The sequence below is a fragment of the Ambystoma mexicanum genome, chromosome 2q, assembly GCF_040938575.1.
Source record: "Ambystoma mexicanum isolate Mex_15411 chromosome 2q, UKY_AmexF1_1, whole genome shotgun sequence".
NCBI classification, from domain to species: domain Eukaryota; kingdom Metazoa; phylum Chordata; class Amphibia; order Caudata; family Ambystomatidae; genus Ambystoma; species Ambystoma mexicanum.
This window is the reverse complement of record NC_090924.1, coordinates 178,226,174-178,243,029: the sequence shown is the minus strand read 5'-3', so window position 1 is coordinate 178,243,029 and position 16,856 is coordinate 178,226,174.

Sequence of the window (16,856 nt, the reverse complement as noted above, 5' to 3'; positions counted from 1 at the left end):
TTTATAAAGTGCACCAGGCCCAGAGGCATCCGGGCACACCGCTTGCTTAGGTTACAACATGGTATGAGCAGACCAGACATAAATTACATAAATTTACAAGGAATTACATAGAGTTTAAAGAGAATTATGGATAATTACATAGAGGATTATATACATACATGTTACATGTTACAGGTTAGCTGGTTGCATATTTACAAGTGTGTGAAGCTGAGAGCCGTCGTAAGGGTGATGGTGGCTAATGGGCGGAAGGGTGCAGGTCTTGGGCAGATAGCCAGGTTTTGACCATGTTTTTAAAGGTGTGGAAGGATGGTTCAGCTCTTAGTGGGCGGGGGAGCGAGTTCCAGAGTTTGGCAGCCATTACTGGGAAGTTGAACCCGCCAGATCTTTGAAGGTTCAAGCGAGGTATGGATAGGCCGTTAGTCTGGGCACTTCTGAGGGGTCTGATGGAGGTGTGGATGGAGAATCTGTTGGCTAGGTGCTTGGTTAGAGAGGCGCTTGTGTGTGAGTGCAAGTATTTCCACTGATATTCTTTGCGCTACTGAGAGCCAGCGAATATTTCGTCTGGTGTCCGAGATATGTTGGTTTCTGGGAATATTTAGTGCGGCTCTGATGGCGTTGTTTTGGATGATTTGTAGCTTGTTGAGATTGCAGAGGTTAGTGCCGAGATAGAGGGTGTTGCAGTAATCGATTTTAGACATCACTAGGGTCCTGGCTAGTGTAGTACAGTTGGCTGGAGATAGGAAAGGGCAGCTTGCTGTGATGAGCTTACAAGTCTGAGCCGCAGCGGAGGACACTGCGTTAGTTTGTCTAGACAAGGATAGGGTGGAATCAATATAGATCCCCAGTGTTTTAGTCTCATTTGCGATCTTGATGGTATTGCCATCAATAGTGAGGGATTTGAACAGGGGTTCTAGTTTGCTGAGTCTTTGGTGAGAGCCAAGGATGAGGAGCTCTGTCTTTTTGTCATTCAGACAGAGTCCGTGTTGCGCCGTCCAGGCTTGGATGACTTGGTAGATGGAGTTAACAGCAAGACAGTCAGTGGTATAGTCTCCCGTGATAGGGATGAGTATCTAGGTGTCGTCAGCATAATTCGTATATGTGACACCCAGATAGTCCAAAATATCTAATAGTGGCTTTGTAAACACATTGTACAAAGTAGGGGAGACACACGATCCTTGTGGTACTCCACAGGTGACCGGTGAGGGTTTGGTTGCGGCAGCGGGGGAGAAGACCCTCATGTATCTGTTTTCCAGGAATTAACTGATCCAGACCGTTGCTTGATCAGAGAAGTGGCCAGCTAGTTTGAGGTGGTGACAGAGTATTTAGTGGTTTACAAGATCGAAAGCCACAGAGAGATCAAGTAAGAGCAGGAGGGCAAGTTTGCTCTTATCTTTTAGGTCTTCGATCTGGGTTTTAAGATCGATGAGGGCAGTTTTGGCACCATGCTGGGGGCGGAACCCAGATCGCCTCAGTCCTAGAAGTTTGTTAAATTCAAGTTACTCTTTGATATGTAGGTAGGCAGCTCAATCAAGGATTTTTAGCATAAAAGGCACTGTAGTGATGGGCCTGTAATTGGTTGGTATATTAGCATCCAGAGATGGGTTTTTTAGGAGTGGTATAACCCAGGTGTCCTTTAGATTGTCAAGGACAGCCCCAGTGCTGAATGAGGAGTTTATGAGAGTAGTAATGAAAGGAGCTAGGTCGTGAGAGGCTTCCTTAATAATGGATGCCGCATGGGTCTCCCTGGCAGTTGGTGGGTTGAGGATGTTAATGATATTTTCAACTTCTGTGATGGATAGAGGTGAGAAGCTGAAAGGTTTCAGTGAGTCAAGACTAGGGTTGTTAGTGACTGTATGATTATTGGGCTGTGGGTTAAACTGGAGACTAGTTTGCTTGTCATTAATTTCAGTTTGGAGAGAGGCTATTTTCCCAAGTAGTGCATTTTGGATATAAGCACACCTTGTGTTGTCTTTGGTGCCAGTGTCGGGTGGGGTGACATGGGTTTCCAGTTCTTTTGGTATTCTGGACAATTCTTTGGTATTAGATTTAGCTTGTTCAATGCGTTTGTTGTAGGTGTCTTTTTTCGCCTGTAGTATAGCTTCTTTGTAATTTAAGGTAGTAAGAATAATGCTGGCTCTATTTGTTTCGGTGGGATTACTTTTCCAGCGCGCTTCAAGGTTACGTTTTTCTTTGCGTAGGGTTCTTAGCTGGGGTGTAAACCAAGAGTTGCGGTGAGCTTGAGGTTTGGGCTTTCAGAGTTTGGAAGGGGCGATGTAGTCAAGGGCTTTCATCATGGTCTGATTGAATGTGTCAACCAGTACTGTCGGGTCAGTGCATGTAAGTGTCTGTTCGTTGAGAATCGGGAGGATAAGGGGGGCGGAGTTTTTCGCAGGTTATGTTGCACTTATTTCTGGTGGAGATCACAGGTGCGACATCAGGAGTGGTATTGATGGTACTAACATGGATGTTAAAGGTGATTAGGTGGTGGTCTGTCCACGCACAAGGTTGGTTGGATTCAACATTGTAGGCTTGTTAATATGTTGTGTGAAGCCTGAGTTGCTAAACAGGTTATTAATAGCAAGGGCAGCGGTATCATTGGTGTCTAAGAGACCCAAGTTAAAGTCACTTAGTGCAATGATTTGAGATTTGGTTTTAGTGTTGTCAGCAAGTATGTAGGATAGGTCTTCAGCGAAGGTGGATAGAGGGCCTGGGGGCCTGTATATTAGATGGAACCTATTAGTCTGGTTTGGGGTGAGGGCTAATTTAGCTGTCAGCACTTCTGCTGAAGAGATTTGATGCATAGTGGAAGTGCGGAAGTTTAAAGAATTTTTATGGATGATGGCGATGCCACCTCCTTTGGATTGGCTGGTGTTGCGGTCGTGTCTAATGATATTATATCCTACTGGGATGGCTAGTGAGAGTAGCGATCCCGAGGCAGCATGGCGCCACGTTTCAGTAATGGCAATGAAATCGAGATTGTGTGTTGTGATGAGGTCTGCGATATCTAGAGCATGGGCAGTGAGAGACCCGGCGTTGATTAATGCCCCTTGGATTGACTGTTTAGGAGCAGGAGTGGGGATTATGTCGAAGTTCTTGACCAAGGTCAATATGGATGGAGTAATGTTAGTAGTGGTAGTAGGTGGTGTGTGCTTATTGTGTCGGGTAGAGGTTAGGAGGCGATGAGAGGCGTGAGTGAGTCTGGCGATAAGTCTAGAATTCCTTAGTGGGATTGTGCATGGTTGGTTCGGTGCAGATCTAGTGGCAAAGTGTTGCAGCCAGAGGGAAGGGTTGTTAAGGTATGGGTTTGTGGAGAGAGAAGGGGTGGCCATGACTGTGGTAATGTGGCTGGTTAGAGGGATCATACTGAAGTTATGGGCAAGTGCTGTGAGAAGTGTGAGGTAAAGAGAGGATGCCACAGCTGATAAGAGTGGCTTGAAGAGAGGTTGCAGAGCAGAGTGAATGGCCGCTGAACGCGGGTTTTGCCAGTGAATAGTGACAGTGCGTTTGGATGAGTCCGCTGGAGGGTTGGGCTAAGGTGGAGAGTGCTGTTGGTGGGAAGCACTGTTGTCAGGGCACTAGAATGTAGTATCAGCCAGATGATAACCAAATGCAGTTTCAGTAAAGGGCAATAAAATGCAATTTCATCCAGGTGACCACAAAATGCAGTTTCAGTTAGGGGCAATCAAAATGCAGTTTCAGCCAGGTGACCACAAAATGCAGTTTCAGTTAGGGGCAATCAAAATGCAGTTTCAGCCAGGTGACCGCAAAATGCAGTTTTAGTAGGGGCAATCAAAATGCAGTTTCATTAGGGGCAATCAAAATGCAGTTTCAGAAGGGACAACCAAAATGCAGTTTCAGTAGGGGCAATCAAAATGCAGTTTCAGTAGGGGCAATCGAAATGCAGTTTTTGTTAAGGGCAATCAAAATGCAGTTTCAGAAGGGGCAATTGAAATGCAGTTTCAGTTAAGGGCAATCAAAATGCAGTTTCAAAAGGGGCAACCAAAATGCAGGTTCAGAAGGGGCAACCAAAATGCAGTTTCAGTAGGGCCAATCAAAATGCAGTTTCAGAAGGGGCAACCAAAATGCAGTTTCAGTAGGGGCAATCAAAATGCAGTTTCAGTAGGGGCAATCAAAATGCAGTTTGAGCCAGGTGACCACAAAATGCAGTTTCAGTAGGGGCAATCAAAATGCAGTTTCAGAAGGGGCAACCAAAATGCAGTTTCAGTAGGGCCAATCAAAATGCAGTTTCAGAAGGGGCAACCAAAATGCAGTTTCAGTAGGGGCAATCAAAATGCAGTTTCAGTAGGGGCAATCAAAATGCAGTTTGAGCCAGGTGACCACAAAATGCAGTTTCAGTAGGGGCAATCAAAATGCAGTTTCAGAAGCGGCAACCAAAATGCAGTTTCAGTAGGGGCAATCAAAATGCAGTTTCAACCAGGTGATCATAAAATGCAGTTTCAACAAAGTGGCAGGTGGCAGTTTCAACAAAGTGGCAGTGAAATGAGAAGGGGGCATGAGGAGGCAAGTGTCTAGTACGATTATCGTTGGTGCGGAGGCACAGTGGGATGATGCTGACCACTTACTGTGGCGGGCGAGCACAATAGGATAAAGCAGTCTACTTAGAGTAGTGTAAGGGTGGGATGGATAGGTGTGGGATACTTTTAAGGCAAAAGACACAATGAATTGATGCGATATGCTGCATTTGGCACAATGAGCATGATGCGCTAGTGCAGGGTACTTATAAGGACATAGAGAGGTTGAAGAGGTGAGACGTGTGGTGAGCAGTCAGAGCCATGGCTTAGTTAGGGGGGCAGAGGGCTGTTGTAGATAGCAACATGTCTAGACGTAATTAGATAGTACATAAGCGGGTGATATATGCAGAGTGTTCAGGTCTGCTCGATGCAGAAGCGTGGAAGAGGGCGTGTGGTCGCTGGTGTGCGTTCTAGCAGCAGTCTGGTAGGAACTCAGGTATGACACTTGGCTGTGACAATAGTGGATGGTTGAGTAGAGCCAAGGGGTAGCGAAGATGCGCGGGGTTACTGTGGAATGTTTTACTTACAGCGAGGCAATGGGCAAATGGGTCATTAGCCAGGGCATGATCACTGCGTGGTGGAGGGCTTTGGGGGCAGCCTAACCGGACATACAGTCCGGATGACAACGGACAGGCACAGGACAGGTAAGGTCCTTGGTTCATGGTCCTTAGGGCGGTGGGCCGGCTTTCGCCATCTGGCACAGGATAGGTGCAAATACAGCGGTGGGCAGCCAATCAGGCTTCTGATTTTGGCGTGGGCGTTCTGGTGCTTCAGGAGTCAGGCAGACAAAATGGTGGCAGCCATCTTGGCGTGCACCACAGCCTTGTGCAGGGTAATGGAGGCAATATTCAGATACTTGTTGGAAAGTGGTGATCTGCAGTGGGGGCGGCAAGCGGGATGTAGTGCGGTGTCTTTGGGTGCTCTTGCAACGTTATTAGCATGGAGGAAATAATTTTAGACAAGTTGCTTGTCTTCAAGTGAGGTGAAGCCCATTGGCTTACCTAGTGGTGGCGGCATTCTCCGGATATGCTCCGGTGAGGGAATCACTGCTCCTGCAATGAGGTGGAGCTCCTGCTCAACCGGGGGAGATGAGATAATATATATTTAAGTGCCTATAAAGTGAGACAAAACCAAAAATCCTAGTAAATTGGAGACAGTCTGGGATAAACTACAGAACACAACAGAGATACCAGTGGTTGTGCTTTCTCGTCGATCTTTTTGTGGAACCATAAACCGTAGCAATAGGCACTCATTAGGAAATTAAGGACATCACACATGATATGTATACTTCTAAGGTTCACTTGTGTGCAGATAATCTGTTGATCTTTGTCTCTGACCCAGAATGATTGTATACCAGACTAATGGAGGTCTTCAAAACATTTTGCAACCTGTCCAACCTTAAAGTAAACATAGAAAACACTGAGATATTCTCAATTTCAAGATCATGGTTCAGACACTTTTTCACTGATCAAGCACCCCATTGGGCTAAGGACAGATTTAAATGCATTTGTAATTTCATTACTAAAGATATACCTTGTTTTTCGGGAAAACAATGGTAAGACTAGGGCAAAAGAGATTTGTATTCATTGGAATGTAGGTAACGCTTTCGACAAAACGCTGCACAATCTATTTAGCATATTCCCATTGGCTCTCCACAACAAGCTACAGCAAGAAATAAAGAGAAAAAAGCTCTAATTACTAATTTTGGAGAACTGGGTGTTAGGACAAATTTTCTATACTCTGGCCTGGTGGACAGATGTATAGAAGGCCAACCTACTAATATGATAGGGACAACTCTGGGAGATGTGGCCAAACCAGTTCAAGGTAGCAAGGTGAGTGGTCTAGAATAGGTCTCAAGTGGTGCTGACCTTGTAAGGGCCGACAATGAGCACACACAGTGAAGCAGTCAAGGAACACACTTAGACAGACAGGTATACAAATACTTTTTTTTTTAACTTATGGCCAAATAACACAGTGAAAAATAACTACTAACAGGTAATAATATCACGCAACACCAAAAATATGATACATATTGTTGGGTGTCCTGACCCACGTTTGGACTATTATGCTGCAACATTTGGTGATGTGGGCTTAGAAAATCCAAGATAGCCGAAAAAGCCCACATTGCGCCAGAATCCAGGAAAACGGTGCAGTTTTTGCGCACACCAAAATGGTCGCCTGACCTACCACCCACCAGTGCGAGCGTGATGGGCCAGGAGTGCCATGAGTGGAATGCGTGCCAAAGGAAAAACAGCAGTGCCAGTTAGCTCAGCAAGCGCTTTGAAATCACCTTTGTTCTCTGAAATGCAAGCTAAAAATGCCTATTTTAAACATTGCAAGATATTCAAAAATCTCAATGAACACTAGCAGACTTTTGGCAGAAGGTAGACTTGTGTGCATACAAAATCTGGAAAGATGAAGAGCCCTAAACAATGTTTATAACAAAACTGGCTGAGCTGTGGATGGCAGCAGCCTAAGTTAAATTGGACTGAAAGACACTAAAATCTAAATGTTTAAAATAAATGAGTGACCTACTGTTGAGTGTCACATAGTTTGCAAATGTTAAATGTCATAGTTTTGAACTTAGAATCAGTGTTCTAGCTGCATGTGTAAAAATGGTAAGTTTGATTTGGAAGAAAAAAACTGGGAACAAAAATGACATTTAGCTGAAGGCTGGCTTAAAGAGAGTGAATTCTGCCCGGCAACTACCCCCAACAGGAGTTGAAACTTGCTCAGCCACTCTTCCCAGGCCTGGCTGCATTCTGCTGCCCCCACCAAAAGGAGATGACACCTCTCTGATTGGATTAGGGGAGGAGCAGCTGTGGACTGCAGGAAACTGAACAATGAGCCTTCCTTGGCTCAGGCAAATGTTAAACTAGGGGGGGTCGTAAATGGCTTCCTCTTGAGAGAAACGGGGAGGGGCAGTTCCTCTGTGAGCAACTTGAGTTGGAGGAAGTGGCCAAACCAGAAATTCCACCATGTGCTTTGGGAATCCACACCCCTCTGGGCCAGAGCATAATTTAAAAAAAAGATGGATAATTCATAGTATGGACTTGTCAAAATTATATAATTAATATCATTATTCTTGTGATTTTTCTGTGCACATTTTAAGAGGTGTTAGAGCTCTGTACCATGTTCTGAGACAAAACCCCATGAATTATGGAGATTGTAGACACGGGGTTCACGCTAGAAAAATGAAAATTTACTGGAATATGTGTAGAAAGGCGGGGTACATCTGTGTCATTTTTGGTAAAAATCCAATATTGGTAAACCAACCAAAAAGCGCAAAATGTTGTCATTTCTTAATCCAAGCTCTTAGAAACATCAGAGTTGGAATAGAAACTACCTTATGTGATATATAATGTGTATATGTAATGTCAACCACTGTGTATCTGGGAAATGTGTTTAGTTATGAAAATGATTTTCTAGGGTAAAAGCAAAGGGGAGTGTTTTTCTGTATGCCATAAAGATGACGCTTGATGACTCACTGCTCCCTTCTCAAATCAGGTCAAAGAGAAATCCTTGACCTATCAAATCGTAAGTGGGTTGGGCAAAGAAAGTTAGCATCCACACCCATTTTCAAAAGACATTAAAAAGAGCCTCTGGAAGCCAGACAGGGACATTAATTTTCCAACCTTCAGCTGAATTCCTGCGCAGCACTCTGACAGAGAACTCCAGGATCCAGAACTTCACTCAAGAACTTAAAGCAGAGAGGCCTGGACCACCAGATAAATCCTTTTTCAGCAGGCCTTCAGAATCCAGCAATCCAACCAAACTATTCTACAGCCGGGCGAGCTGTTGGATTCTTTGACAAGAACTTTTGCCAGAACCGGTAGCAGACCCAGAAAGAAGTGCTGACAGCAGAACCACAGACCAGATCAAAACCAGAGAGACCAGAACCAAAGAACCACAGACCAGACTGCGGTGAAGTGCAGAGCAGAGCTAAACCAGAGAGCTGTGAACCAACCACCCGGAGTCCAGTCCAACATGGTGACCAGACCCTGACGGCCTATTTCCAATTCATAGTGTGAGTACTCAGCCAGAACTGTGCAAAACCAATCTATTAGCTTAAAATAATCTGATTCAAAACATTTGAACCTGTCCAGAACTGCATCATAGGAATCGTGTGTCCCTTCTCCGATTTTAAACCTGGAAAAGTGTAATTTTGCCATTTTGAATCATTATTTCATTTCTGAAAATCTACCTTCACAAAATTGTCCGTATCTCTTGAACCGTTTGTGCTAGAAGTGAGATTTAACTTTCATTTTAAAGCTAAGATTCTAGGCTTTCCAACGAACCCAGAACAGACTATTCATTATACTTTTTCCGTAATCGCGCTCGACGCACTCAGAAAAAGTGCCGCGATTTGCGTTTTGGCTCAAATTTCTTCACTTGTCAAAATAGCAGCTTCTTGTTTTCCTTTGCTGAAATTCGTTTGCAACCTGACAATCATTCATAGAGCATTGCTAAAGTGATCCTGAACTAATTTGAAGTAGCTATCACCCACCCTGAATCTCGTATAGGGAATTAAAATCATTTTTAGCATATTTTTCCCTTCTTTGCATACCACCTTTAAAGTACTTTGCCTGTGTTTAAAATCATCCCTGTTTCTCTAAGCTTGCTAGGGGGGAACTGTATTTGTATTGTACTGTGATTGTATTCCTGAAGACTGTGTGTGTTACTTCCATCTCCTTATATTGCATAGGGGGGGGGAGTGAATTGCCAGAGAAAAAGTGACCATATTATCTTTTGCTGAAATCATATCAAGTTTATTTCTGTACTGCCTTTTATTCATCTTTGCATCTCCTTGAAACCAAAAAGCATTCTCAGTTACCTTTTCCTCCCTATACTAACTCTTAAGTAATTAAATCACTGTGCTAGTGTAACATCACCCAGTGTTGATCACTGTCATATTCTTAAGTGTGATATCAAATATTAATTTATTATAAAAGTGTAATATATATATTGTTTAATTTTTCAAATAAATCTTTTAAATTGCAAAACAAACCTACTTCTTGGCTCAGTGAGGTCAGGGGGATTCAAAGAGAGGGGTGTTATATAAGGGTTTATCATCCAGAGTATAACTTGTCATAAAATTATATAAATAAGGGCTTCCCTTGGGCGTCCCAGACGAGGCACTGACTTAGTGGATTGCTGAATTGAAGTCATTTACCAATATACACAATCACTAGGGTAGGGAAAAATACATATCAAACCCCTGTAAAGGAAGGTACTGATTAGAAGTAGCACCACAGGTCCACAGAGATTCAATCCTATCTTCAGAAGTCCATCCCTACGATGTATGGGGCCTTGTACCTAAATATTCAGCAAAGTTCTATACAGTTTTGTGAAGCTGGAGAAGATGAAGGTAGGGTCTCTAGTGTACAGTGAAAAGTTCCAATGGTTAGGGGACAAGTTAATCTAACTAAATAACATGTTCCCAACTTTCAGAGTTCTTGTGTGAACAAGCAATGGCAAAGCCAAAGTGATACAAAGGTTTCTAGAAGTTATCAAAACTTTGAAAAGAGAGTTAGGGGTTCAGGTAAGTATTGCTACAACTCACCCCAGTACAATCCGATTCTTCACAGGACTTGGCAGGTAGGTCCCTTTTCCCACCATCAGCCTCATCCCTTGTTTGCCAAGGTTTGCAGATTTGAGCAATTCTCCGCTCATTGCCTAATGCTGGTGCAAGGTCTTTCAGTAAAGAAGTGCAAAGGAACTTGACGCAGGTCCCCTCTCAGGACAGGACTGGACACAGGTAAGCAGTTATGGATGACGGCCACTGATGCACGGTGACACAAGCATCCAGGGGCCCTTACGAAGGATGTTCTACATAGGACTCCATGCTGACATCGAGAATGGATGTTCCCTCCACTCCAAGGGTTGCAGCTCCCTCGCAGGACTGCTGAAGGTCACCTCCAAGACAGGGCTCTCACAGGACAGCAGCAGAAGTTGGTTGCCAGGCCTTCTTCAAACGGGTCTCCGGTCTCCTCATGGATTTTGCATCTGGACAGGAGTCTTGGCTCCTTCAGTTTCTTCAAGGACCTCTGTAGAGTGGATACAGGGTTCCTCTTCTCATCCTAATAGCCAGGTAAGAGCAGAAACTCTCACTAGCCAAAGACAGATCTGGCCCACACACACAAACACACACATCAGCAGTGGTCCAATCGGGACCACTGGTGGCAATACCACTCAGGCACACTGGTGCCAGTTTTTGGATTGAGACCAAACATCCCCAGCCCACTTCCTGGCATCAAACACACATAGCCCTCCAGTAGCCTGCCAAAAGCCTTGGCTTTCCCTGGCTCTGAAAGTCCATATGAAGATTTTCCTGACTTCACAGGCCAGGAAGAAGACTAAAATACAAGAATGTCAAAGAACAAGTGAAATACCTTGTAGCATGACCATGTTTGACCACTAGCCACAGTTAGTAGATAAATGTGGTAAACACGGTAATGCTAAATCTAAATGCACCAACAAATGGTAAAAAGTCAATGCTGCCACCAGCTTGTCCATTTAGCACACATAGGCCCTCATTACGAGTTTGGCGGTAACCATGCCGCTATTGCTGGCATGGCTGCCGCCGAAATCGTGTCAGGGTCTGGGTCCTCGGAATGAAGACTTACCTGGCCATTCCGAGTTCGGAAGGCCTGGTAATTCCTCCTCCCTCCCAGGACCCGGACATGGTCCTTCCCCATTCCCATTTCAGCCCCCATAGGGCTGAATGGGAATGGGAGAGGGAGCAAACAATGGGCCATTACGAGATGGCCCATTGTTTGCTCCCTCTTCCCCTCGCGGGACCCGGTAAGCACGCCTGGTTTTCCCAGGCGTGCTTACCGTGTCCCGCGAGGGGAACTCGTAATGCGGCGGTACACAGTGAACGGCGCTGGCACCTTTTACAGGGCCGTTCACTCGGTACCGCCAGGGTCGTAATGAGGCCCATAGAGTAGCCGGAAATCCTCTGAGCGCTAGTCAAGGGCAAAACAAAAGGTGTACGCCATTGTACTGCATTGTACAATGATAAAAACTACCAGAAGTGGTAACATGTTACTAAAAGTAATAACTAAGTGATATGGGATATATTTACCCACTCAGCTGCACTCCCTTCATAACCAAGCTGCACTTCAGCAGAAGCAGCAAAATGGCTGCGCTGGCTCCTGTGAGCACCATTGCCTCACACCAAAACTGTGTTTTCAGCTGCAAAAAGGTGGCTGCACCATCTTGCCAAGCACATATTGGGCAGGATGGAACAATGGGGCTCACTGAGAAAGCCTGCCAGGGTGTTCTTACATGTACACAAGAAGGGGAGTGAAAAAGAAGAGCTGCTTTACTGCAAGCCCAAAGTTCCCATTTGAAAAAGGGAAATATTTACATTTCAAAATGATGCCGATCTGATGCTCTGATTCCTCATCACACTACTTTTATTAATGAAACCCGCTTAAACCCATCCACATTCACATTGTGTTCCAGCAGACAAGAACAATGTCTCTGAATGGCAGGCTGTTGTTCAGGTCTGAAGGAATCAAAAGAAGCTTTATTTCAGCTACACAAGAAACGCTTTACTTTTTGGCTACAAAATGTCAAGGGTCAATGCGTCAAAAAGGCCCTGGCTTTCTGGGCCTATGTCAATTTCAGTGCATCTGTGTTTTAACCCATTGCGGCATACCAGAAGCTAACCATGGCTACAAAACAATGTGGGAATTCAGATGGAAGAGAGAAATCGAATTTGCAAGGAAAATGTAGTCACCACATGTTTGAAATGTACTTTTGCAAACTAAGAAAAATACTTGTTTAAAAGTGTATGTTGGATAAAGCCCTGTCCTCATCTAGCAATGTGAAGGGATTTTGTGCTGTGAAACATACATGGGAGATCTTAGTCAACAGGCTTTATTCTGATTTATAACAAAAATAAATCAAATAAAGAATTAAATTGCATTGGGTGAAATCAGCCCAAACAGGTTTCTGCTTGGGGGTTGCCAGCAACAAAAGGCCCCTCACAGTAGGCGCTAGAACACACAAGTGATAATTGCTACCTTGGCAGACTTTCGTCTGGGCTGAGGCCTATTATAATGGAAGTTCTAGGACACCAAACTGTGAAGGAGAAGCAGCCATAAACCTTTAATCAAACTGGGAAAACCCCTCTACACACACGGCTGAAGTGACAGTTGGAGGTAGCTGAAGAGAAATACATGGTCCCAGTGAAGGACAAAGGATGCCCATTTGTTTCAAAAGACTGGAATGTAAAAAGTGCACAGTTATAATGTAATTTTGGGGGTTTTAATTTAAGATGTTGTAGCCTTCATTGCCATATAGGGAACAGAAATGGCAGAGAATGGGGTATTACAAGGAAAGTGTACATGATAAAATTCAATACCGACATGCCTGATGATAATCCATACACACGTGTAAAGTTATAGAATTTTAGGCCGAATAGTTCACACTAAAAATGACTAGAAATGATTAGAAGGGCAAAACAATGTCTTGCAAATTGTAGAGTTGGACTGGCGTGTTGTGCATAAAATATGTAACCTGCTTATGTAATTTGTTAGAAGGCCCCAACTGTACAAATGTGCAATTTATGGCAAAACTGAATTGTACCTAAAGTAACTGTGGGAGGTTCTGGACATTGTAAAACTCACATCATAAATCTGACATCATGCCCTTGAAACCAGACCAGCTGGGAGGAAGGCGGTAGTAATCTCCCCTGACCAATCCAGTTGTTTAGAGACATGCTTAACTAAGCCTGCCCTGCCGTATAATTCTATGATGTCACCATGCTCTATAAAAAGGGTGGTTGACAAAACTCTAGAGAGACTCTTTCCGGAATGCCCTGCGCCTGCATTCCTGATCTTCTATATTCATCTTGCTGATTCCAGATACCACTGCAAAGCCAAAGCATAGCTGATTCCAGATCCCACTGCAAAGCCAAAGCATAGCTGATTCCAGATCCCACTGCAAAGCCAAAGCATTGCCGAGCATCCTAGCAAGGCCTCAAATGCAGTGGTGTTCTTTTGGAAAGCATCCTGAAAGCAGACTGGCTTTGTGCCCACTAACTGCATGCCCGCTGCAACCCTGTCATCCATCTGGTCTGATTATCTGGTGACCAGACATGCACAGCTGTTGTTCTGCTAGGAGTGTCTGCCGCTACCTGGTGACCCGAGCCCTTGAGTCCAGAACCTGGATGATTGTTCCTAATCCCAACTTTAAAAGCAGACTTTGAGTATCCCCATCCCATAACACATAGTGTACCCCATCTTGACTTTTGGCATAGTGCCACTCTCTAAGCAACCCTATACCCTGATAACTTGTCTAGACTGTTTTAATTTGCTGTGCACCTTGTTCTTGTTTCCTAATATTAGTGCAACTCTTTTATTCACCTCACCTTGTAACTCATTAGTAATTTGTATTAATTCCCACATAGATGAGAACATGTCGGGAAAAGGGTGACGTTGTGAATCAATCTTTGAACGTACCGTGGCTTTCTTTAACAATATAGTCTTAATAATTTAGTTTAAGTAAGATTTGCCTTTCAATTTTAAAACCGATTTTCTCTTTTTAACTGCTCTATTTTTCTAAAAACTAACCTCATTCTACCTTCCAAATCTCAAATCTTCACCTGTAGCCCTCATTTCACCTCTATATTTTCTCTGGGCTGTGCATCTATCCCCCTGCACAATAACCACATTCCAATTCACAGGCCGATTCATGGAATAATTAGCGCGGCGCAAGTGGGCAAAAACGTGCGAATCGCAGTGGAATAGCGAAAATCGCAGTGCAAGTGCGAAAATCGCACGAAAAGCAGCGCACGTCGATTCATGGAAGGCTGTGCGCGAGAAAACCAGCGGATGTGCGATAAAAAAGTGCGCGGCGCACGTTGGCGCACAGGCCATCTAACAGCGTGCGCCAGGACACAGCAAAAATCGCACAGGCCACAGCGAAATTCGCACATAGCGCGGCTCACGCAACAAAAGTAGGCGGAACACGGGCGTAACACTCGGAATGGGGAACAACTTGCCAAAACGTGGGCGTCACGGGGGAAGTACAGGGCACAAGTGCGCGGAACGCCCACACGCTCGCCTACAACACGTATTCATGGAATAGAATAGGGGAAAAAAGCGCACGCTCAAACCAGCGCACAGGCACAAACACGACCGCCACAAGAAAGCAGGCGGTAGCGTCTCTGCAGCTGTAAGAAATGTGCGCCAAAAGGTGCGCCAACAAATAGCACCTATATACTGCCATGATGAATGTCCCATACTGTGGCCCTCCAGGAAAAATGACGTGCAAAAGGGTACCCACAAACACGGACACCCGCTGACAAAAAATACGTGTGCGTGTATACCGGGGTGCGCGGGAAGTCTCACACGCGATTTCAGCAGGGTACGTGCATCACAGGGGTTCGCGTGAAGTCATTCACGCGATCGGGCCTGGGGGAGCGGGCTACGTGTATTTCAGGGGTTCGCGTGAAGTTTCTCACGCGATCGGGCCTGGGGGAGCGTGCTATGTGTATTTCAGGGGTTCGCGTGAAGTTTCACACGCGATCGGGCCTGGGGGAGCGGGCTACGTGTATTACAGGGGTTCGCGTGAAGTTCCTCACGCGATCGGGCCTGGGGGAGCATGCTACGTGTATGCTACGTGTATTTCAGGGGTTCGCGTGAAGTTTCACACGCGATCGGGCCTGGGGGAGCGGGCTACGTGTATTACAGGGGTTCGCGTGAAGTTCCTCACGCGATCGGGCCTGGGGGAGCGGGCTACGTGTATTCCAGGGGTGCGTGAGAAGTTCCACACGCGAATAGCCTGGGCGCGTGTATTTCAGGGGTGCGCGGGAAGTTCCACACGCGAATAGCCTGGGCGCCTGTATTTGAGGGGTGCGCGGGAAGTTCCACACGCGAATAGCCTGGGCGCGTGTATTTGAGGGGTGCGCGGGAAGTTCCACACGCGAATAGCCTGGGCGCGTGTATTTCATGGGTGCGCAGGAAGTTCCACACGCGAATAGCCTGGGCGCGTGTATTTCAGGGGTGCGCGGGAAGTTCCACACGCGAATAGCCTGGGCGCATGTATTTCAGGGGTGCGCGTGAAGTTCCTCACGCGATCGGGCCTGGGGGAGCGGGCTACGTGTATTCCAGGGGTGCGTGAGAAGTTCCACACGCGAATAGCCTGGGCGCGTGTATTTCAGGGGTGCGCGGGAAGTTCCACACGCGAATAGCCTGGGCGCGTGTTTTTCAGGGGTGCGCGGGAAGTTCCACACGCGAATAGCCTCTGCGCGTGTATTTCAGGGGTGCGCGGGAAGTTTTACACGCGAATAGCCTGGGCGCGTGTATTTCAGGGGTGCGCGGGAAGTTCCACACGCGAATAGCCTGTGCGCGTGTATTTCAGGGGTGCGCGGGAAGTTTTACACGCGATTTTTGCACGGTACGTGTATTTCAGGGGTGCCGGGGAGTCCCACATGTGATTTGACAGTGTGGGTCCTCCCAGGTGTACCCTGTACACCCTCCACGGCCCCTGCAGGCAGCCCACACCACAGGGGACTACCCTGCATCCCTGGTCATGTCCCGCAGGCAGCCCACCCAACATGGGCATGCCCCCCAGCAAAGGCACATGTCTCCTTGAACTAATGAACACCAACTCATGTCCCCTTGCACCCCCACCCCCCAGCACTGTGGGGCACCTGCCAGCAGGCCCCCACCCATGTCCAACTCATGTCCCCCACCACCCCCACCCCCCAGCACTGTGGGGCACCTGCCAGCAGGCCCCCACCCATGTCCAACTCATGTCTCCCACCACCCCCACCCCCCAGCCACCAGGGTCACCCTCCACCAGGCCCCCACTCATGTCACCCACCACCCCCAGCCCCCAGCCACCAGGGTCACCCTCCACCAGGCCCCCACCCATGTCTCCCACCACCCCCACCCCCCAGCCACCAGGGTCACCCTCCACCAGGCCCCCACTCATGTCTCCCACCACCCCCACACCCCAGCAGTGCAGGGGCACCCTCCACCAGGCCCCCACTCATGTCTACCACCACCCCACCCCCCCAGCCACCAGGGGCACCCTCCACCAGGCCCCCACTCATGTCTCCCACCACCCCCACCCCCCAGCAGTGCAGGGGCACCCTCCACCAGGCCCCCACTCATGTCACCCACCACCCCCACCCCCCAGCCACCAGGGTCACCCTCCACCAGGCCCCCACTCATGTCACCCACCACCCCCACCCCCCAGCAGTGCAGGGGCACCCTCCACCAGGACCCCACCCATGTCCCCTATCACCCCCACCCCCCAGCAGTGCAGGGGCACCCTCCACCAGGCCCCCACTCATGTCTCCCA